Here is a 23,005-nt window from a genome sequence, read left to right as displayed (position 1 = left end):
GTTTTGGTTGAGGTCTGGAACTAAACTGTGCATTGCTAAACCCTGGTTCTTTTTGTTTTCCAGTCATTCTCTTGTACACCATCTATTGGTCTACCAAATGGCCAGAAAGTTGTCATGGCCGAGAGTTTAAGGCGATGGATAAGAAATGGAGAACCGTCATACCGAAAGAATAATAATATCTGTTGACGTATGCTTTTCTTTGAACCTTTTGATATATGTCAGCAAGTTGTTGTGGCCGAGAGGTTAAGGCGATGGATTTGAAATCCATTGGGGTTTCCCCGCGTAGGTTCGAGTCCTGCCAACAACGTTCATTCTCTTAACTAAGGGTTGCTGTTTGCCGAACTGACCTGTTTCCTTAAATGGTAAGTAATGGAGAACCGTCATACCGAAAGCAGAACACATGCTCCTTTCTCGACTCCGAGGATATTACACAATTGGTCTGTTCCTTAGCCCCTTTGATAATTGGGAAAATACAAATGCACATAGTGTGTTCCTTGTCATTGTTCATTTAACAAAAACTCTAGTGTCTGTAAAACTACCTTAAATGCCTTGGGGGTTTCAATGGCGCCCACTGAAAGGTGTATCGTTTTGGTTGAGGTCTGGAACTAAACTGTGCTTTGCTAAACCCTGGTTCTTTTTGTTTTTCAGTCATTCTGTTGTACACCATCTATTGGTCTACCAAATGGCCAGAAAGTTGTCATGGCCGAGAGTTTAAGGCGATGGATAAGAAATGGAGAACCGTCATACCGAAAGAATAATAATATCTGTTGACGTATGCTTTTCTTTGAACCTTTTGATATATGTCAGCAAGTTGTTGTGGCCGAGAGGTTAAGGCGATGGATTAGAAATCCATTGGGGTTTCCCCGCGTAGGTTCGAGTCCTGCCAACAACGTTGATTCTCTTAACTAAGGGTTGCTGTTTGCCGAACTGACCTGTTTCCTTAAATGGTAAGTAATGGAGAACCGTCATACCGAAAGCAGAACACATGCTCCTTTCTCGACTCCGAGGATATTACACAATTGGTCTGTTCCTTAGCCCCTTTGATAATTGGGAAAATACAAATGCACATAGTATGTTCCTTGTCATTGTTCATTTAACAAAAACTCTAGTGTCTGTAAAACTACCTTAAATGCCTTGGGGGTTTCAATGGCGCCCACTGAAAGGTGTATCGTTTTGGTTGAGGTCTGGAACTAAACTGTGCATTGCTAAACCCTGGTTCTTTTTGTTTTCCAGTCATTCTCTTGTACACCATCTATTGGTCTACCAAATGGCCAGAAAGTTGTCATGGCCGAGAGTTTAAGGCGATGGATAAGAAATGGAGAACCGTCATACCGAAAGAATAATAATATCTGTTGACGTATGCTTTTCTTTGAACCTTTTGATATATGTCAGCAAGTTTTTGTGGCCGAGAGGTTAAGGCGATGGATTAGAAATCCATTGGGGTTTCCCCGCGCAGGTTCCAGTCCTGCCAACAACGTTGATTCTCTTAACTAAGGGTTGCTGTTTGCCGAACTGACCTGTTTCCTTAAATGGTAAGTAATGGAGAACCGTCATACCGAAAGCAGAACACATGCTCCTTTCTCGACTCCGAGGATATTACACAATTGGTCTGTTCCTTAGCCCCTTTGATAATTGGGAAAATACAAATGCACATAGTATGTTCCTTGTCATTGTTCATTTAACAAAAACTCTAGTGTCTGTAAAACTACCTTAAATGCCTTGGGGGTTTCAATGGCGCCCACTGAAAGGTGTATCGTTTTGGTTGAGGTCTGGAACTAAACTGTGCATTGCTAAACCCTGGTTCTTTTTGTTTTCCAGTCATTCTCTTGTACACCATCTATTGGTCTACCAAATGGCCAGAAAGTTGTCATGGCCGAGAGTTTAAGGCGATGGATAAGAAATGGAGAACCGTCATACCGAAAGAATAATAATATCTGTTGACGTATGCTTTTCTTTGAACCTTTTGATCTATGTCAGCAAGTTGTTGTGGCCGAGAGGTTAAGGCGATGGATTTGAAATCCATTGGGGTTTCACCGCGCAGGTTCCAGTCCTGCCAACAGCGTTGATTCTCTTAACTCAGGGTTGCTGTTTGCCGAACTGACCTGTTGCCATGAATGGTAAGAAATGGAGAACCGTCATACCGATTGGTCTGTTCCTTAGCCCCTTTGATAATTGGGAAAATACAAATGCACATAGTATGTTCCTTGTCATTGTTCATTTAACAAAAACTCTAGTGTCTGTAAAACTACCTTAAATGCCTTGGGGCTTTCAATGGCGCCCACTGAAAGGTGTATCGTTTTGGTTGAGGTCTGGAACTAAACTGTGCATTGCTAAACCCTGGTTCTTTTTGTTTTTCAGTCATTCTGTTATAGACCATCTATTGGTCTACCAAAAGGCCAGAAAGTTGTCGTGGCCGAGAGATTAAGGCGATGGATAAGAAATGGAGAACCGTTATACCGAAAGAATAAAAATATCTGTTGACGTATGCTTTTCTTTGAACCTTTTGATCTATGTCAGCAAGTTGTTGTGGCCGAGAGGTTAAGGCGATGGATTAGAAACCCTTTGGGGTTTCCCCGCGTAGGTTCGAGTCCTGCCAACAATGTTGATTATCTTAACTAAGGGTTGCTGTTTGCCGAACTGACCTGTTTCCTTAAATGGTAAGTAATGGAGAACCGTCATACCGAAAGCAGAACACATGCTCCTTTCTCGACTCCGAGGATATTACACAATTGGTCTGTTCCTTAGCCCCTTTGATAATTGGGAAAATACAAATGCACATAGTATGTTCCTTGTCATTGTTCATTTAACAAAAACTCTAGTGTCTGTAAAACTACCTTAAATGCCTTGGGGGTTTCAATGGCGCCCACTGAAAGGTGTATCGTTTTGGTTGAGGTCTGGAACTAAACTGTGCTTTGCTAAACCCTGGTTCTTTTTGTTTTTCAGTCATTCTGTTATACACCATCTATTGGTCTACCAAATGGCCAGAAAGTTGTCATGGCCGAGAGTTTAAGGCGATGGATAAGAAATGGAGAACCGTCATACCGAAAGAATAATAATATCTGTTGACGTATGCTTTTCTTTGAACCTTTTGATCTATGTCAGAAAGTTGTTGTGGCCGAGAGGTTAAGGCGATGGATTAGAAATCCATTGGGGTTTCCCCGCGTAGGTTCGAGTCCTGCCAACAACGTTGATTCTCTTAACTAAGGGTTGCTGTTTGCCGAACTGACCTGTTTCCTTAAATGGTAAGTAATGGAGAACCGTCATACCGAAAGCAGAACACATGCTCCTTTCTCGACTCCGAGGATATTACACAATTGGTCTGTTCCTTAGCCCCTTTGATAATTGGGAAAATACAAATGCACATAGTATGTTCCTTGTCATTGTTCATTTAACAAAAACTCTAGTGTCTGTAAAACTACCTTAAATGCCTTGGGGGTTTCAATGGCGCCCACTGAAAGGTGTATCGTTTTGGTTGAGGTCTGGAACTAAACTGTGCATTGCTAAACCCTGGTTCTTTTTGTTTTCCAGTCATTCTCTTGTACACCATCTATTGGTCTACCAAATGGCCAGAAAGTTGTCATGGCCGAGAGTTTAAGGCGATGGATAAGAAATGGAGAACCGTCATACCGAAAGAATAATAATATCTGTTGACGTATGCTTTTCTTTGAACCTTTTGATATATGTCAGCAAGTTGTTGTGGCCGAGAGGTTAAGGCGATGGATTTGAAATCCATTGGGGTTTCCCCGCGTAGGTTCGAGTCCTGCCAACAACGTTGATTCTCTTAACTAAGGGTTGCTGTTTGCCGAACTGACCTGTTTCCTTAAATGGTAAGTAATGGAGAACCGTCATACCGAAAGCAGAACACATGCTCCTTTCTCGACTCCGAGGATATTACACAATTGGTCTGTTCCTTAGCCCCTTTGATAATTGGGAAAATACAAATGCACATAGTGTGTTCCTTGTCATTGTTCATTTAACAAAAACTCTAGTGTCTGTAAAACTACCTTAAATGCCTTGGGGGTTTCAATGGCGCCCACTGAAAGGTGTATCGTTTTGGTTGAGGTCTGGAACTAAACTTTGCTTTGCTAAACCCTGGTTCTTTTTGTTTTTCAGTCATTCTGTTGTACACCATCTATTGGTCTACCAAATGGCCAGAAAGTTGTCATGGCCGAGAGTTTAAGGCGATGGATAAGAAATGGAGAACCGTCATACCGAAAGAATAATAATATCTGTTGACGTATGCTTTTCTTTGAACCTTTTGATATATGTCAGCAAGTTGTTGTGGCCGAGAGGTTAAGATGATGGATTAGAAATCCATTGGGGTTTCCCCGCGTAGGTTCGAGTCCTGCCAACAACGTTGATTCTCTTAACTGAGGGTTGCTGTTTGCCGAACTGACCTGTTTCCTTAAATGGTAAGTAATGGAGAACCGTCATACCGAAAGCAGAACACATGCTCCTTTCTCGACTCCGAGGATATTACACAATTGGTCTGTTCCTTAGCCCCTTTGATAATTGGGAAAATACAAATGCACATAGTATGTTCCTTGTCATTGTTCATTTAACAAAAACTCTAGTGTCTGTAAAACTACCTTAAATGCCTTGGGGGTTTCAATGGCGCCCACTGAAAGGTGTATCGTTTTGGTTGAGGTCTGGAACTAAACTGTGCATTGCTAAACCCTGGTTCTTTTTGTTTTCCAGTCATTCTCTTGTACACCATCTATTGGTCTACCAAATGGCCAGAAAGTTGTCATGGCCGAGAGTTTAAGGCGATGGATAAGAAATGGAGAACCGTCATACCGAAAGAATAATAATATCTGTTGACGTATGCTTTTCTTTGAACCTTTTGATATATGTCAGCAAGTTTTTGTGGCCGAGAGGTTAAGGCGATGGATTAGAAATCCATTGGGGTTTCCCCGCGCAGGTTCCAGTCCTGCCAACAACGTTGATTCTCTTAACTCAGGGTTGCTGTTTGCCGAACTGACCTGTTGCCATGAATGGTAAGAAATGGAGAACCGTCATACCGATTGGTCTGTTCCTTAGCCCCTTTGATAATTGGGAAAATACAAATGCACATAGTATGTTCCTTGTCATTGTTCATTTAACAAAAACTCTAGTGTCTGTAAAACTACCTTAAATGCCTTGGGGGTTTCAATGGCGCCCACTGAAAGGTGTATCGTTTTGGTTGAGGTCTGGAACTAAACTGTGCTTTGCTAAACCCTGGTTCTTTTTGTTTTTCAGTCATTCTGTTATACACCATCTATTGGTCTACCAAATGGCCAGAAAGTTGTCATGGCCGAGAGTTTAAGGCGATGGATAAGAAATGGAGAACCGTCATACCGAAAGAATAATAATATCTGTTGACGTATGCTTTTCTTTGAACCTTTTGATCTATGTCAGAAAGTTGTTGTGGCCGAGAGGTTAAGGCGATGGATTAGAAATCCATTGGGGTTTCCCCGCGCAGGTTCCAGTCCTGCCAACAACGTTGATTCTCTTAACTCAGGGTTGCTGTTTGCCGAACTGACCTGTTGCCATGAATGGTAAGAAATGGAGAACCGTCATACCGATTGGTCTGTTCCTTAGCCCCTTTGATAATTGGGAAAATACAAATGCACATAGTATGTTCCTTGTCATTGTTCATTTAACAAAAACTCTAGTGTCTGTAAAACTACCTTAAATGCCTTGGGGGTTTCAATGGCGCCCACTGAAAGGTGTATCGTTTTGGTTGAGGTCTGGAACTAAACTGTGCTTTGCTAAACCCTGGTTCTTTTTGTTTTTCAGTCATTCTGTTATACACCATCTATTGGTCTACCAAATGGCCAGAAAGTTGTCATGGCCGAGAGTTTAAGGCGATGGATAAGAAATGGAGAACCGTCATACCGAAAGAATAATAATATCTGTTGACGTATGCTTTTCTTTGAACCTTTTGATCTATGTCAGAAAGTTGTTGTGGCCGAGAGGTTAAGGCGATGGATTAGAAATCCATTGGGGTTTCCCCGCGTAGGTTCGAGTCCTGCCAACAACGTTGATTCTCTTAACTAAGGGTTGCTGTTTGCCGAACTGACCTGTTTCCTTAAATGGTAAGTAATGGAGAACCGTCATACCGAAAGCAGAACACATGCTCCTTTCTCGACTCCGAGGATATTACACAATTGGTCTGTTCCTTAGCCCCTTTGATAATTGGGAAAATACAAATGCACATAGTATGTTCCTTGTCATTGTTCATTTAACAAAAACTCTAGTGTCTGTAAAACTACCTTAAATGCCTTGGGGGTTTCAATGGCGCCCACTGAAAGGTGTATCGTTTTGGTTGAGGTCTGGAACTAAACTGTGCATTGCTAAACCCTGGTTCTTTTTGTTTTCCAGTCATTCTCTTGTACACCATCTATTGGTCTACCAAATGGCCAGAAAGTTGTCATGGCCGAGAGTTTAAGGCGATGGATAAGAAATGGAGAACCGTCATACCGAAAGAATAATAATATCTGTTGACGTATGCTTTTCTTTGAACCTTTTGATATATGTCAGCAAGTTGTTGTGGCCGAGAGGTTAAGGCGATGGATTTGAAATCCATTGGGGTTTCCCCGCGTAGGTTCGAGTCCTGCCAACAACGTTGATTCTCTTAACTAAGGGTTGCTGTTTGCCGAACTGACCTGTTTCCTTAAATGGTAAGTAATGGAGAACCGTCATACCGAAAGCAGAACACATGCTCCTTTCTCGACTCCGAGGATATTACACAATTGGTCTGTTCCTTAGCCCCTTTGATAATTGGGAAAATACAAATGCACATAGTGTGTTCCTTGTCATTGTTCATTTAACAAAAACTCTAGTGTCTGTAAAACTACCTTAAATGCCTTGGGGGTTTCAATGGCGCCCACTGAAAGGTGTATCGTTTTGGTTGAGGTCTGGAACTAAACTGTGCTTTGCTAAACCCTGGTTCTTTTTGTTTTTCAGTCATTCTGTTGTACACCATCTATTGGTCTACCAAATGGCCAGAAAGTTGTCATGGCCGAGAGTTTAAGGCGATGGATAAGAAATGGAGAACCGTCATACCGAAAGAATAATAATATCTGTTGACGTATGCTTTTCTTTGAACCTTTTGATATATGTCAGCAAGTTGTTGTGGCCGAGAGGTTAAGGCGATGGATTAGAAATCCATTGGGGTTTCCCCGCGTAGGTTCGAGTCCTGCCAACAACGTTGATTCTCTTAACTAAGGGTTGCTGTTTGCCGAACTGACCTGTTTCCTTAAATGGTAAGTAATGGAGAACCGTCATACCGAAAGCAGAACACATGCTCCTTTCTCGACTCCGAGGATATTACACAATTGGTCTGTTCCTTAGCCCCTTTGATAATTGGGAAAATACAAATGCACATAGTATGTTCCTTGTCATTGTTCATTTAACAAAAACTCTAGTGTCTGTAAAACTACCTTAAATGCCTTGGGGGTTTCAATGGCGCCCACTGAAAGGTGTATCGTTTTGGTTGAGGTCTGGAACTAAACTGTGCATTGCTAAACCCTGGTTCTTTTTGTTTTCCAGTCATTCTCTTGTACACCATCTATTGGTCTACCAAATGGCCAGAAAGTTGTCATGGCCGAGAGTTTAAGGCGATGGATAAGAAATGGAGAACCGTCATACCGAAAGAATAATAATATCTGTTGACGTATGCTTTTCTTTGAACCTTTTGATATATGTCAGCAAGTTTTTGTGGCCGAGAGGTTAAGGCGATGGATTAGAAATCCATTGGGGTTTCCCCGCGCAGGTTCCAGTCCTGCCAACAACGTTGATTCTCTTAACTAAGGGTTGCTGTTTGCCGAACTGACCTGTTTCCTTAAATGGTAAGTAATGGAGAACCGTCATACCGAAAGCAGAACACATGCTCCTTTCTCGACTCCGAGGATATTACACAATTGGTCTGTTCCTTAGCCCCTTTGATAATTGGGAAAATACAAATGCACATAGTATGTTCCTTGTCATTGTTCATTTAACAAAAACTCTAGTGTCTGTAAAACTACCTTAAATGCCTTGGGGGTTTCAATGGCGCCCACTGAAAGGTGTATCGTTTTGGTTGAGGTCTGGAACTAAACTGTGCATTGCTAAACCCTGGTTCTTTTTGTTTTCCAGTCATTCTCTTGTACACCATCTATTGGTCTACCAAATGGCCAGAAAGTTGTCATGGCCGAGAGTTTAAGGCGATGGATAAGAAATGGAGAACCGTCATACCGAAAGAATAATAATATCTGTTGACGTATGCTTTTCTTTGAACCTTTTGATCTATGTCAGCAAGTTGTTGTGGCCGAGAGGTTAAGGCGATGGATTTGAAATCCATTGGGGTTTCACCGCGCAGGTTCCAGTCCTGCCAACAGCGTTGATTCTCTTAACTCAGGGTTGCTGTTTGCCGAACTGACCTGTTGCCATGAATGGTAAGAAATGGAGAACCGTCATACCGATTGGTCTGTTCCTTAGCCCCTTTGATAATTGGGAAAATACAAATGCACATAGTATGTTCCTTGTCATTGTTCATTTAACAAAAACTCTAGTGTCTGTAAAACTACCTTAAATGCCTTGGGGCTTTCAATGGCGCCCACTGAAAGGTGTATCGTTTTGGTTGAGGTCTGGAACTAAACTGTGCATTGCTAAACCCTGGTTCTTTTTGTTTTTCAGTCATTCTGTTATAGACCATCTATTGGTCTACCAAAAGGCCAGAAAGTTGTCGTGGCCGAGAGATTAAGGCGATGGATAAGAAATGGAGAACCGTTATACCGAAAGAATAAAAATATCTGTTGACGTATGCTTTTCTTTGAACCTTTTGATCTATGTCAGCAAGTTGTTGTGGCCGAGAGGTTAAGGCGATGGATTAGAAACCCTTTGGGGTTTCCCCGCGTAGGTTCGAGTCCTGCCAACAATGTTGATTATCTTAACTAAGGGTTGCTGTTTGCCGAACTGACCTGTTTCCTTAAATGGTAAGTAATGGAGAACCGTCATACCGAAAGCAGAACACATGCTCCTTTCTCGACTCCGAGGATATTACACAATTGGTCTGTTCCTTAGCCCCTTTGATAATTGGGAAAATACAAATGCACATAGTATGTTCCTTGTCATTGTTCATTTAACAAAAACTCTAGTGTCTGTAAAACTACCTTAAATGCCTTGGGGGTTTCAATGGCGCCCACTGAAAGGTGTATCGTTTTGATTGAGGTCTGGAACTAAACTGTGCATTGCTAAACCCTGGTTCTTTTTGTTTTTCAGTCATTCTGTTGTACACCATCTATTGGTCTACCAAATGGCCAGAAAGTTGTCATGGCCGAGAGTTTAAGGCGATGGATAAGAAATGGAGAACCGTCATACCGAAAGAATAATAATATCTGTTGAAATATACTTTTCATTGAACCTTTTGATCTATCTCAGCAAGTTGTTGTGGCCGAGAGGTTAAGGCGATGGATTAGAAATCCATTGGGGTTTCCCCGCGTAGGTTCGAGTCCTGCCAACAACGTTGATTATCTTAACCAAGGGTTGCTGTTTGCCGAACTGACCTGTTTCCTTAAATGGTAAGTAATGGAGAACCGTCATACCGAAAGCAGAACACATGCTCCTTTCTCGACTCCGAGGATATTACACAATTGGTCTGTTCCTTAGCCCCTTTGATAATTGGGAAAATACAAATGCACATAGTATGTTCTCTGTCATTGTTAATTTAAAAAAATCTCTAGTGTCTGTAAAACTACCTTAAATGCCTTGGGGCTTTCAATGGCGCCCACTGAAAGGTGTATCGTTTTGGTTGAGGTCTGGAACTAAACTGTGCATTGCTAAACCTTGGTTCTTTTAGTTTTCCAGTCATTCTGTTATAGACCATCTATTGGTCTACCAAAAGGCCAGAAAGTTGTCGTGGCCGAGAGATTAAGGCGATGGATAAGAAATGGAGAACCGTTATACCGAAAGAATAAAAATATCTGTTGACGTATGCTTTTCTTTGAACCTTTTGATCTATGTCAGCAAGTTGTTGTGGCCGAGAGGTTAAGGCGATGGATTAGAAATCCATTGGGGTTTCCCCGCGCAGGTTGAGCTGATGTTACGCAATGAACTTGGGTATCCCATATGGCCTACGTTCAAGCTATACACAACGATGATAGACTTGAATGAGCGACTTCAATCCTGCTTAGTCATTACAGCAAATGATAAAATAATTACTTTGAAAGCAGTCATTTGTTTTTTTAACAACAACTGAAAGTCTTTCAACTCACCTACTAATAAAATCCAAATCCGCAATACCAAAGGCAAGCTGTGTAGAATGTCTGTGTGACTTAAAAAGGTAAAAATAGAAAAAACTAAAAACTTTTAAAGTATAAAGATGAGTGTATTCAAACTCGTCTTTACATTCATCAAATTAAGTCACAGGATTTTAAATGGAAGGTTTGAAGCGTTAGCACAAACAAAGTGCTTTGCGAGGTCTATTCCATGTCAGAAATCTTCTGAAGGGCATGCAGTGTAAGTCTGAGTTGAGCTGATGTTACGCAATGAACTTGGGTATCCCATACGGCCCACGTTCAAGCTATACACAACGATGATAGACTTGAATGAGTGACTTAAATCCTGCTTAGTCATTACAGCAAATGATAAAATAATTGCATTGAAAGGAGTCACTTGTTTTTTTAACAACAACTGAAAGTCTTTCAACTCACCTACTAAAAAAAAAAAAAAATTGGTCTTTAAATACCTCAAAAGTAGGCCGGTTAGCTCAGCTGGTCAGAGTGTGGTGCTAATGACGCCAATGTCATGGGTTCAATCCCCATACTGGCCACATTTTCACAGACATCTGCAAAAACAGAAGTAGGGACTCTGCCAAAATCACCCTTGAGTAGAAGGTGGTTTCATTCTCTTGCATTAGCAATCTCATTCTTTCACTCTCAACAAAAAACTCTTCCTTGCTCCACTTGCTCTTTGAAAGACTTATTCTTCACATACTCTGTTCATTCTTTTATATTCGCAGAGCTTCCAGTATCAGAGGTGTTTGAAATTTCAAACTTAGCTTGAGATTCCAAGTAAACACTAGAAACTTGTGTTAAAAAAGAAATGGACCAGACTCAGTATATGATATAATCCCTATATAGACCAGTGAGCAGTACTGACCAACATGCCATTGGGGTCATCAGGTGGGAACCTCCTTTCATCAGTGTGTTGTCTAGTTTGGCCCACGGCACTTCCAAGAGCAAGAAATTGATCACTGGCATCCCAGAGTTACTCCCCTAACGCCAGCCATCACTGCTCCTCACACCTCAACAACCATATTTTCTTCCAAAACCACAAGCTACCCCAGCCTCTCAACACCTGCAAACCCGTCATAGCGCGGTGGGGATACAAATCCTGGTTCGAGTAGGGGGTAGAAATAGAAGAGGTAAAGATAAGTAGGACTAGGTTTCAAACCCTGGTTTGGGCAGGGGGTAATTAAAATATAGAGGGCGCCTATAGAGGGCGCCAGAGTCACTTTCAAGGAGTTTTTCCCAGAGAAAAACTGAAAGCACTAAAAGTACAAAGACGAGTGTATTCAAACTCGTCTTTACGTTCATCAAATTAAGTCACAGGATTTTAAATGGAGGGATTGAAGCGTTAGCACACACACAAACAAAGTGCTTTGCGAGGTCTATTCCATGTCAGAAATCTTCAAAAGGGCATGCAGTGTAAGTCTGAGATGAGCTGATGTTACGCAATGAACTTGGGTATCCCATACGGCCTACGTTCAAGCTATACACAACAATAATAGACTTGAATGAGCGATTTCAATCCTGCTTAGTCATTACAGCAAATGATAAAATAATTACTTTGAAAGCAGTCATTTGTTTTTTTTTTAACAACAACTGAAAGTCTTTCAACTCACCTACTAATAAAATCCAAATCCGCAATACCAAAGGCAAGCTATGTAGAATGTCTGTGTGACTTAAAAAGGTAAAAATAGAAAAAACTAAAAACTTTTAAAGTATAAAGATGAGTGTATTCAAACTCGTCTTTAAATTCATCAAATTAAGTCACAGGATTTGAAATGGAAGGTTAGAAGCGATAGCAATCTCATTCTTTCAGTCACGACTCTGAAGGAGTGACCAGAGGTGAGCCTTGGAAAAAAGATCGATTGGTAGATCGACAGCCTCCAGTCGTCGTAAGATACCTAAACTCTTCCACTTGAGGCAACAACTCCTTTGAAGCAAGGAGAGGGCTCTCTCTCCTTTTCTACCTGACCATCAGGGCCTCAGACTAGGAGGCACAATTTTATTCCTGGCTGTTTCAGACTTGGAAGCAGACCACTCCTGTGCGAGCTGGGTGTCTCAGCTCCATGAGGCCGATATTACCTCATCATGTTAAGACAGCAAAGCTGTAGTCCTAAGCTGATCAAATTTCAAACCTTCCGTTCCCAGGTTGCACCCAGAAATTTCTGTCGATAACAATTATGACCAAAACGGAGTCCAGCATCCTCAAAAATATATTTTCTTTCAATCCCAGCAATACGAGAACAGCTCTCGCTCCAGTGTTTACGGACACCCATGGTCCGTCACCAAGGGCTCGGTTCCCAGGCTACCACAGGACACCACAAGGGATATGATTGTAAAACTTCTCCAAGTCTATAACACACATTTAGACTGGTTTGGAAAACTCCAAAGCAACCTTTTGTTTCTTAGCAAAAGTAAGGAGCTCTTTCAGCGATCCACCACTAGGTACCAAAAAAACAAAGTATGGAGACCATGTGGCCTAATGGACAAGGCGTCTGACTTCGAATCAGAAGATTGAGGGTTCGAGTCCCTTCGTGGTTGCATCGTTTAGTTATATGCTGTACTGTATATGCTTCACAATCAAGAGCTGTACTAAATAAACACTATAAAGTGCTTTGCCCGACCTCTGACATGCAGGGCATGCAGTGTGTAACTCTTAGTTAAGCTGATGTTACGAGCTAGCTATACACAACGATGATAGACTTGAATGAGCGACTTCTATCCCAATGGCATGACCAACATCCCATTGGGGTCATCACTGGCATCCCAGAGTTGGGAACCTCCTTTCATCAGTGTGTCGTCCAGTTTGGTCCACAACATGTCAGAAATCTTCTGAGTTGAGCTGATGTTACGCAATGAACTTGGGTATCCCATACGGCCTACGTTCATCTATACACAACGATGATAGACTTGAATGAGCAACTTCAATCCTGCTTAGTCATTACAGAAAATTATGAAATAATTGCATTGAAAACAGTCATTTGTTTTTTAATAACAACTGAAAGTCTTTCAACTCACCTGCTAAAAAAAAAAAAATTGGTCTTTAAATACCTCAAAAGTAGGCCAGTTAGCTCAGTTGGTCAGAGCGTGGGTTCAATCCCCATACTGGGCACATCTTCAGCACTTGTGTAGGGACTCTGTCAAAATCACTCTTAAGTGGAAGGTGTTGAAAACTTGTGTTAAAAAAGAAATGGACCAGACTCACTGAATAATTCCCTATAATCCCTATATAGACCAGTGAGCAGTACTGACCAACATGCCATTGAGGTCATCAGGTGGGAACCTCCTTTCATCAGTGTGTCGTCTAGTTTGGCCCACGACACCTCACCTAACCCTAACCCATCAAACTAGCTTGTGTGTGTGAGAAGAAAGAGCATTGATACATTTGATACAGCCACAGTTACCCTCACAGGCAGAAGGAGATGTAATTAATCCCTGCCAACCAGCAGGGAATATGTCATGTAAATGGTGAAATAACTACCCTGCATTGAAAAAGTATGTATTAACACAAAATTAATTTAGTTTTTTAAAGATCCCATCCTAAAATTACACGTTTTGATCGCAAATATCGATACTTAAGTATTGATCTGCACAACAATACATTTTAGTGCACCAGTACAGTCAAATATTGAAGCTACTGCAGGAAATACACAAGCTGCAACGTGCTGTCATCAGTTAAGATAAAGATGTGACTGAAATAAATGAAAAAAATGACAGCAGTCTTATTCAGACTTATCCTGATTTCAGGATTTAACATGGAATTCATGGATTTCAGGTTGTCTTGCCTATAAAAACGCAGGTGTAACGAACTCAAGTGTGGAATTTAATACAAACTTAAGGAAATCTCCCACACGTGGAGATGTTCGTGTGTAAGGACCAGAGATCCTCTAATTTACAACAACCTTTACCCTATGAAAGCATTTTGGGGAAGTTTCTCAGCCCCTCTCTCCACAGACCTGCACCATAAACTTCGATGGATGGATTAACGACCTTATCTGGATCAGAGTAAACCAACGTTGACATTCACCCTGACTCTGATCCAAACCAGAGACAGACACTGCATGGAACTCTTAAAAATGACCTCACCCAGATTCACTTTCAGCTGAATCTTGAAACTGTATTAAATCTGCTTTATATCTTTGTACAAGTTCTTTCAGGTTCTCAGTGAAATCACAAGTTGCATTTTAAGACCTTTTTCATGATCGTACTTGGAAGAATAACGAAGAAATCATCATTTTGGAAAATGACTAATCTGCCTACGGAGCCACATTGTCTCCTAGCGGTCCATAGTAGTGAATCGTTAAACCCAAAAGGACTGGATATTTATATGAAGTAATGCAATTGTTAACCTATGTTTCCTGCTGTTTCTTGTTGTATTCCATGTTTAACACAGGAAAATAACATTATTTGGTTCGTTATTCATATATCATAACTTTACAGATATATTCATCTGAAATTTGAAACTCATAATCAGTACTTATGTCATGTTATTTGATGTCTTTATATCCTAAGTTTATGTTATATCTTTAACCTTCATATCTTAACAATTTGTGGTGTTTTCAGAATCTTCTAGATGAATGTTTATGAGACGGAGGAATGGAGAAATCAAGTTACTTTGTTTCGTCCAAAGTCACTTAACGCTAGAATTAGATCGTCTTACAAAGCACGCCCAGGCAAATGTCACAACAATTTCAGGCATATCGTTGGCTGAAAGTGTAGCTTAAGCCTACGTCCTTCCCCGCATCCGTGAATCAAACTCCGGAAAGTCAGAGTCTTTGAAAATTGATTAGAGAGAGTTTTAAAATGATTGAATGAGAGTTTTTGAAGATGATTGAGACAGAAGACAGATAGAAATGAATGTAACCAGAAAGATGGCAGGAGAGGAAGATGAGAAGGAAGAAAAAGATCCGAACAAAGAAAGAAAGAGAAGAAGAATGTCGTAGAAAGATACGTTTTGTGTTTGCGTTCGTCCGTCATCATCCTGTCTCCTGTTTATGCACGTTTTTTTTAACCTCCACTGCTGCACGCGTCATCACATTTTGTTTCTCCAAGGGAGCCAGCGTTAAGTTTGTCAACCTTTTTGTCAATATTTTGTGAATTTAAGTTCACCTCATCAGAGTTGGTCAGTAACCAAACCAACTTCAACACTTGGACAAATTTTGTCATTCTTTGCAGTGAATTTCTCCATACCACTCAGTCTCGTCTCCTGGGCCACCAGAAGCCCCCTTCTGGCGTAGAAGAGCGACCAGTTCAGGCAACTGTGAAGTCCACGATAGTCACCCACAAAGAAGGCCGTGAGACGCGGAACCGAGAGAGACCCACTTGTGGTTTGGACCTGACTTAACAGGATGAAAGTGTGTCAAGTAATATCTACCCTGTTCTTATATTTCAGACGGTATGCGGTGGGTGTCGAGAGAATTCGCTGTTAATCCAAGCTGTCAGCCTTTAACTTCAAGTAGTAACAAACCTAGACTATTTGAATAATTCCGGTACTCCCCCTCCCGTTCTTTTAATTCAGTAAGTGTTTCCTATACAATCAGCCATATTTAAAGCATTTCGACTGTTGTCTTGAGATTAACGTCTTTGGTCATATCATTTTAATAAATGGTTCATACATGTATAAATAATTAACCGATTGTGTTGTATGTTTTCTTTACGTATTTGCGAGTCCAACCAAACAAGAATTGCACGAGTAGCACATATGAGAATGAATATTAAGTTTAACATACCAGAGTCGTAAGATTCTGTTTTTCCTTCGATTGAAGGTGGTGCCTAAACACGAGGTTATATGAGGCTTTTTTAGATAGTGTGAACCTTCTTATAAATACTTATATCTTATCACATAACGCTACAGGTGTGTCACTATACAGATATGTGGAAACTAGATGCAGGGTTTTATGTCCACCGTTTCAAAATTGGTTTTAAGGTATAGAAATAAGTTATTTTGGAAAAATATCACAAGTCAGAAGAAGAAGAATTAGAAATAAAGGACTTCCTCTAAAAGAGGTCTGGTACACTACACAATTGAAGTAAATAAATACTTTTCCCTTTATTTGAGGAAGTATGGTTAACACTTTCACACCCAGATGTTCATCAATGTTTTTAGTGTTCGGTGGATTGTTTTGACCAGTGAATAAAGAACTTTTCTTATCAATTTCCCTACATTTGTCTCACTTTTCATTTTCCATATCTCTTCACTGACTCCATTCAGTTTGAAATCTGTATAAAGTTCCTTGGGTGAGGTTACTTTCATTGTTTTATCATTCTAGTTTATATATATATGAAAAACCAAGACATAGAACATATGGATCTGTAAATATGTTAAGGACTCAATAGATGCATTTCCAATTTTTAGAATAATCTTTTAACATCCCCATCTCCTTGTTTATTGCCACATAGGAAATATGGTTATTTGATTTTCTGTCTGTCCCAGTGGCCACAATGAAGACCCTTGATCCTCTTTAAACAGTAGAAATTGTATTGTGTCATCTCCCACCCCTTTTCCCTCCACCTCTACAACAAAGCAGTGCGGTCTCTATAGACCATATAGCTCTCGTATCTATTTCATTCTAGTATCTAGTATATGTGCAATAACACATGTACTTGCAGTCCATCAGCCTAATGATGAGTGACCAACTGAAAGTTGATTGATATAGGATAATTATCTCCATAAATCCAAGGTATGACTACATGCGCAGGTTCACAAGACTATCCCACATAATGAACAGGCAAATACTCCACCAACAAAGACATTTACTGAACCCACAAATGTAAAGCCAATTCAGAGGACCAAAGTACTTTTTAAAAAGGGAGACAAATATAGTTCAGAACAGCAGATGAACAGATCTTGTGAATGAGTCACATTGGCTAGGGAGCTGAACATCTATTATAAGGGCAGTCAATGGCAGAGGGAAATTATTTATATTTAACTTTCTTAACTTCTGACAGGTACAGAAGACAGAAGTCCAAAATAAAATAGGGGCTGAAAGGCAGGCTCCCAATAACACATATACATAGGCAGGCAAATGCAACAACTAAAACAGACAACTAAAAAACACCCAAGCCAGACATACAGGGGCAGAATAATCACAGAAATGGAACAAGATGGACAAACAGAAAGCATCAAAGGTAGTAATATAACATTTGTTGTCACGTCCATAAATGAGAGTCGTCTGAGTTTTTTTCCTGTGACATGAAAATCGGACATTGTAGTTCCTTCAGTGTGGTGTCAAAGGAGATAAAACCTGTCCCTTTCCCCGCCTCCTCTAAAATCCTTCTCTAAATCTCTACTGGTTTCATCATTAAAAAAAGACAGACTGTCTTGGAAAAGCATGAAGCTTATATAAGCAGGACAAAAAGGACCAGCAGGAATCTCCACTCTTTTGTATTTAGTCTGAAGTAAATCTAAACATAGTTAGCTTATAACAAACTATACCTGTATAGTTAGTCAATGCATTGTCAATATGTATGTATGTCTTAACTGTAAAATAGCTTTTACCCTTGGGGTCAATTTGACCCCAGCAACTTAAACCGTCAGAAAATTATTTAAGTTAATATTGTTTCCCAAGTTTCAGTATCAGGTACTTTATGTTTGTTTGTTGACTACCTAAATAGCCCTTTAAATAAATAAAAATGCACCCCCCCCTCCCCTGATACATCCAGAATACCTGTTCGCGACTATGGCGAAATATACAGATCACCATTAAAATCCTCACTGATTGACCTAAAATTGGAATATTTTTGGTGTTTAAATGGCTTTATATCATGTCTAAGTACATATTTTTTACATCTATATTATTTGGAATGAAAAACCATTTCTGTTATCAAGAATAGTAACATGGAATATGTTTAGAGACATCTGGAAATATTGCCCTTCCAGTTTCAGCTTCCCAAAGGTTTGCTGTTGCTTTGCCTTTTGACTTGTACACTCCGGCCAAAATGAGCAACCCAATGTAAGCTTGCAAGTGGGTCACATCCAAATCTCTCCCCATACATGCGGCTCCCCTCTAAATTTGTCATCTCAATTACATGCTTTTCGATAGACGATGTAATGAGTAGCTCAAATGCTGATTTTATGTCTTGGGCATGGCTGACAGCGTATCTGGTGGGGCCTGGAACCATTTAAATTATATTAGCAGCACTAAGTCTACCCTGTTGTTCAAGAAGTGGAGAGACAGATCATACTAACTTTCCATTTTTGGAAGGCAGTATGTTTGTTGGTGGTTGAGAGACAGAAGGGTCAATACTGAGGGTATCATTCTCATCAGAAGAGGATGCCTCATAATCAGGGTCCTCCTCAACATCTTCCTCTGTCTCCGACACATTCTCATCCATGTCACTGTCCTGGTCAAAGAGTTGGGACAACACATCGCTGACACAAAACCTTTTTCTGAGAAGACGTGTAGTTTGTGCAGAGAGCAGAAAGAGAGTACACAGAAAACCAAGAAGACTGCTGTGCAAGCTTTTATAAGTTTGCTCCACCCCTCATGTTGTGTGGACTGTCAATGTCTTCACGGGAACCATAAGTTCCCGCCCCCACCATTTGCAGCTGGGATAGAGTCTGAGCAAATCAAGATTGGTTCCCGCAAGACAGAGGCTAAAATATGTGGGAACATGAGAGCAGACAGGTGTCAGTGCATGAATTCATCAACAATGTTGCTACCTTGTGCGGGAACAGGCAGAGGCATAAAAACATGCATGCACACACATACGCACACACTCACTACACACTACACACACCATAAGGGTTATGTAAGGTTAGGGCCCTAAAACTTTCTGAAGATTATACAATTGTTTGTCATAGTAACATCAATATCATCCAAAACAACCAGAACCAATGTGTGTAACATGCTGATGTTTCTTATATGTTTTACATGGTGAGAAACAGCTTGGGGTCAAGTTGACTCCGAAGAACACAGATGCGTTCAAGTTGTGTGCGGGAAATTGAAAACATATCTTCTTGTTAATTTTATGTTTACCCAGTTGTCCCCAATAAGTTAGAAATCATGAAATATGTAGCAAAAAATTATGTCAATAATTTATTTAGAGACGTTAAACATTGATTGGGGTCAAATTGACCCCAAAGGTAATAGGAGGGTTAATCATTTTTGGGCCTGGAAACTGTAGTCTTAGTACAAATTTTGAGCATTTATAGTGAACAATGATGCTACATTTTGAAGCATGGGCCATCGTACTTTAGACCTTAGATACTATTTAGAAACAACATATATCCATCAGATTTGATGACTGTTTACTGTCAAAACTATCCATTTCTAGTAAAACCACACTGTACTGCCGAGTTCTGTTTTTTTTTTTTTTAATTCTAATTTGAAAATTTGAAAAGTTCATTCTCATAACACATATCAGTTACAATCCTCCAAATTAAGCAGAGTCATATGTTGTTATATGTGTTTAGTTGTCCTTCCGTGGAGTTTTGGTGGCTGTTTTTTTGGGGGGGGGTGGGGTGGGGGTGAGGCTGTGGTGTTGTTGTACTGCAATGCAATGACTATACGTGGGTATTATGTTTATATAGTATATAGAGCTTTGGCTATGTGTTATGAAGAAAAACTTCATGCTCACTTGACCTTGACACCACTCCAGAGTATTTCCAGCTGACAGAACACTTCTTACACAGAAACTCTCCAGCTGTTTGATGCATGCGTGAACCACAAAATATTGACAAAGTCTGGACTTTAAGCCCTTCATATTCTCATTTTTCTCAGTATTCAAGGTGGTTAAGCCTTGTTATCTCTTAAGCACGTTTCATGAAGCAGTTTGCTGTTGGAAATAAAAAGATGCGGTAGGTGTACAGAAAAATAACAACAACGAATTGTGGGAAACATCTAACCTGAGCGGGTCGTGATTTGTTTGCATCTTTTATAGTAATGGTCACCTTACACTAAAAGGGTTTTGCATAAGAAGATAAAAAAGAGTTAGTTTTTTTTACTCAAAATTTCAATAAAATTTGAAAAAAAAAGAGTCTTATTAAGAAAATAAATATATATATAAAAAAAACACATAACTAACACCATTAGATGCCATGTTGCACACAAGAAAATAACCATTGGCATTTAAGGGTCCAGAAACATACAGCAATCAACATTGATTGCTATGTTCCAAGGTAATGTAAGTCATATTAGTAACCAGACTTTACTGCTGCGTTTTATATATTACTTTGCCATACCCCTCTTACCGTGGGATTCATTTGAAAATCCAAAGTGGCAAAAAAAGAGAGAAAGAAAAAATGTTTTCCTTCTCATGGGTTTTATTTGCCACAACATCTTCCAATAATCACCTAAAATGTTGACTTAAAAAAGAAGAGCCACAGTATGCCTTTCCATTGAATCTTGGAAACTGCAGAAGGGATGGAGCAATATTCTTGAGTGATATTCCCTTTTGTTTTTATGGCTGTATTTAGATAGATATTTCAGTGACTTCAGATGCCCTACGTATGTCCACTGTTATCCTGAAAGAAGGCACTTCCATCAGGAAAGACGTGATGAAAAAAGTTGATCACTCAGAATCACTTTGTATTGATTTGCACTGGATTCTCTCTTTTGGGGGTCAATCGGACAAAACCTATACCCACAAAATGTTTCCGAAAACATAATCAAGTAAACTATCTACTATTGTTGCTTATCAAAGTCATGTTTAACGTAAGCCTTTAAAAGAGGGGATAAATGATAAAAGACAAGGATGAGTGGAGGATCTCAGAGGTTAAAATCTTGATACTACCTTGGTGCTGTTCACTATCTTCCATAACAAAATGACATATTATAGAGTCAGACTCTATAATTTCTCCCTCCTGAGCTGTCACCTTATCGTGGTGGGGGAGTTTGCGTGCCCCAATGAGTCTGGGAGCTATGTTGCCCGGGGCTTTAAGCCCCTGGTAGGGTCTCCCAAGGCAAACAGATCCTAGATGAGGGACCAGACAAAGAACAGCTCAAAAGACCCCTTATGATGAACAAAAAATTTGGACCTCGTGATCCCTTGCCCGGATGTAGGACACCGGGGCCTCCCCCCGGAGCCAGGCCCGGGGGTGGGGCCCGGCAGCGGGCGCCTGGTGGCCGGGTCTAGCTCTTGGGACGTGGAATGTCACCTCTCTGTTGGGGAAGGAGCCGGAGCTGGTGCGCGAGGCTGAGCGGTTCCGGCTAGATATAGTCGGACTCACCTCGACGCACGGCTTGGGCTCTGGAACCAGTCCTCTTGAGAGGGGTTGGACTCTCTTCCACTCTGGAGTTGCCCGTGGTGAGAGGCGCAGAGCAGGTGTGGGCATACTTATTGCCCCCCAGCTGTGTGCCAGTACATTGGGGTTTACCCCAGTGAACGAGAGGGTAGCCTCCCTCCGCCTTCGGGTGGGGGGACGAGTCCTGACTGTTGTTTGTGCCTATGCGCCAAACAGCAGTTCAGAGTACCCACCCTTTTTGGAGTCTCTGGGGGAGGCACTGGAGAATGCTCCTACCGGAGACTCCCTCGTTCTGCTGGGGGACTTCAATGCTCACGTGGGCAATGACAGTGAGACCTGGAGGGGTGTGATTGGGAGGAACGGCCCCCCCGATCTGAACCAGAGTGGTGTTATGTTGTTGGACTTCTGTGCTGGTCATGGATTCTGGTCCACCATCCGGCGTCTCAGGGGGGGGAAGCGGCTCACAGTCAACACTGTTTACAGTGGGGACGGGGCTTTGCTGACCTCAACTAGGGATGTTGTGAGTCGGTGGGGGGAGTACTTCGAGGAACTCCTCAATCCTACCAACACGTGCTCGGAAGAGGCAGAGTCGGAGAGCTCGGAGACGGGGCCTCCCATTTCTGGGGCTGAGGTTGCCGAGGTGGTCAAAAAGCTCCTCGGTGGCAAGGCCCCGGGGGTGGATGAGGTCCGTCCTGAGTTTCTCAAGGCTCTGGATGTTGTAGGGCTGTCTTGGCTGACACGCCTCTGCAGCATCGCGTGGACATCGGGGACAGTGCCTCTGGACTGGCAGATTGGGGTGGTGGTCCCCCTCTTTAAAAAGGGGGACCGGAGGGTGTGTTCCAACTATAGGGGTATCACACTCCTCAGCCTCCCTGGTAAGGTCTATTCGGGGGTATTGGAGAGGAGGATCCGTCGGATAATCGAGCCTCGGATTCAGGAGATGCAGTGTGGCTTTCGTCCTGGCCGTGGAACAGTGGACCAGCTCTATACCCTCGGCAGGATCCTGGAGGGTGCATGGGAGTTCGCCCAACCAGTCTACATGTGTTTTGTGGACTTGGAGAAAGCGTTCGACCGTGTCCCTCGTGGAGTCCTGTGGGGGGTGCTCCGGGAATATGGAGTGCCGGACCCCTTGATAGGGTCCGTTCGGTCTCTGTATGACCGGTGCCAGAGTTTGGTCCGCATTGCCGGCAGTAAGTCGGATACGTTTCCGGTGAGAGTTGGACTCCGTCAGGGCTGCCCTTTGTCACCGATTCTGTTCCTAACTTTTATGGACAGAATTTCTAGGCGCAGCCAGGGCGTTGAGGGTGTCCGATTTGGCGACCTCAGAATCGGGTCTCTGCTTTTTGCAGATGATGTGGTTCTGTTAGCGTCGTCAGGCCGTGACCTTCAGCTCTCACTGGAGCGATTCGCAGCCGAGTGTGAAGCGGCTGGGATGAGAATCAGCACCTCCAAATCCGAGACTATGGTTCTCAGCCGGAAAAGGGTGGAATGCTCTCTCCGGGTCGGGAATGAGATCCTTCCCCAAGTGGAGGAGTTCAAGTATCTCGGGGTCTTGTTCACGAGTGAGGGA

At 41.6% G+C, this 23,005-nt stretch overlaps 17 non-coding genes across 17 annotated transcripts; all 17 read left to right on the top strand.

Annotated features, from left to right (window-relative positions):
- Nucleotides 1-225: 225 nt before the first annotated feature.
- On the top strand, nucleotides 226-307 carry trnas-uga (transfer RNA serine (anticodon UGA)). The gene has a single exon. It is a non-coding gene; the product is annotated as a tRNA-Ser (tRNA).
- Nucleotides 308-810: 503 nt separating this feature from the next.
- On the top strand, nucleotides 811-892 carry trnas-aga (transfer RNA serine (anticodon AGA)). Its single transcript has one exon. It is a non-coding gene; the product is annotated as a tRNA-Ser (tRNA).
- A 503-nt stretch (nucleotides 893-1,395) lies between these two features.
- trnas-aga (transfer RNA serine (anticodon AGA)) lies at nucleotides 1,396-1,477 on the top strand. Its single transcript has one exon. It is a non-coding gene; the product is annotated as a tRNA-Ser (tRNA).
- Nucleotides 1,478-1,980: 503 nt separating this feature from the next.
- Nucleotides 1,981-2,062, top strand: trnas-uga (transfer RNA serine (anticodon UGA)). Its single transcript has one exon. It is a non-coding gene; the product is annotated as a tRNA-Ser (tRNA).
- A 1,043-nt stretch (nucleotides 2,063-3,105) lies between these two features.
- On the top strand, nucleotides 3,106-3,187 carry trnas-aga (transfer RNA serine (anticodon AGA)). Its single transcript has one exon. It is a non-coding gene; the product is annotated as a tRNA-Ser (tRNA).
- A 503-nt stretch (nucleotides 3,188-3,690) lies between these two features.
- trnas-uga (transfer RNA serine (anticodon UGA)) lies at nucleotides 3,691-3,772 on the top strand. Its single transcript has one exon. It is a non-coding gene; the product is annotated as a tRNA-Ser (tRNA).
- A 503-nt stretch (nucleotides 3,773-4,275) lies between these two features.
- trnas-aga (transfer RNA serine (anticodon AGA)) lies at nucleotides 4,276-4,357 on the top strand. The gene has a single exon. It is a non-coding gene; the product is annotated as a tRNA-Ser (tRNA).
- Nucleotides 4,358-4,860: 503 nt separating this feature from the next.
- On the top strand, nucleotides 4,861-4,942 carry trnas-aga (transfer RNA serine (anticodon AGA)). Its single transcript has one exon. It is a non-coding gene; the product is annotated as a tRNA-Ser (tRNA).
- Nucleotides 4,943-5,400: 458 nt separating this feature from the next.
- trnas-aga (transfer RNA serine (anticodon AGA)) lies at nucleotides 5,401-5,482 on the top strand. The gene has a single exon. It is a non-coding gene; the product is annotated as a tRNA-Ser (tRNA).
- A 458-nt stretch (nucleotides 5,483-5,940) lies between these two features.
- On the top strand, nucleotides 5,941-6,022 carry trnas-aga (transfer RNA serine (anticodon AGA)). The gene has a single exon. It is a non-coding gene; the product is annotated as a tRNA-Ser (tRNA).
- Nucleotides 6,023-6,525: 503 nt separating this feature from the next.
- On the top strand, nucleotides 6,526-6,607 carry trnas-uga (transfer RNA serine (anticodon UGA)). Its single transcript has one exon. It is a non-coding gene; the product is annotated as a tRNA-Ser (tRNA).
- Nucleotides 6,608-7,110: 503 nt separating this feature from the next.
- Nucleotides 7,111-7,192, top strand: trnas-aga (transfer RNA serine (anticodon AGA)). The gene has a single exon. It is a non-coding gene; the product is annotated as a tRNA-Ser (tRNA).
- A 503-nt stretch (nucleotides 7,193-7,695) lies between these two features.
- On the top strand, nucleotides 7,696-7,777 carry trnas-aga (transfer RNA serine (anticodon AGA)). The gene has a single exon. It is a non-coding gene; the product is annotated as a tRNA-Ser (tRNA).
- Nucleotides 7,778-8,280: 503 nt separating this feature from the next.
- Nucleotides 8,281-8,362, top strand: trnas-uga (transfer RNA serine (anticodon UGA)). Its single transcript has one exon. It is a non-coding gene; the product is annotated as a tRNA-Ser (tRNA).
- Nucleotides 8,363-9,405: 1,043 nt separating this feature from the next.
- trnas-aga (transfer RNA serine (anticodon AGA)) lies at nucleotides 9,406-9,487 on the top strand. Its single transcript has one exon. It is a non-coding gene; the product is annotated as a tRNA-Ser (tRNA).
- Nucleotides 9,488-10,718: 1,231 nt separating this feature from the next.
- trnai-aau (transfer RNA isoleucine (anticodon AAU)) lies at nucleotides 10,719-10,792 on the top strand. The gene has a single exon. It is a non-coding gene; the product is annotated as a tRNA-Ile (tRNA).
- Nucleotides 10,793-12,718: 1,926 nt separating this feature from the next.
- On the top strand, nucleotides 12,719-12,791 carry trnar-ucg (transfer RNA arginine (anticodon UCG)). Its single transcript has one exon. It is a non-coding gene; the product is annotated as a tRNA-Arg (tRNA).
- The last annotated feature ends 10,214 nt before the right edge of the window (nucleotides 12,792-23,005 follow it).

Source organism: Leuresthes tenuis, unplaced genomic scaffold (assembly GCF_036924035.1).
Source record: "Leuresthes tenuis unplaced genomic scaffold, fLeuTen1.0.hap1 SCAF_9, whole genome shotgun sequence".
NCBI lineage: Eukaryota > Metazoa > Chordata > Actinopteri > Atheriniformes > Atherinopsidae > Leuresthes > Leuresthes tenuis.
This window is presented reverse-complemented; position numbering and strand designations above follow the sequence as displayed.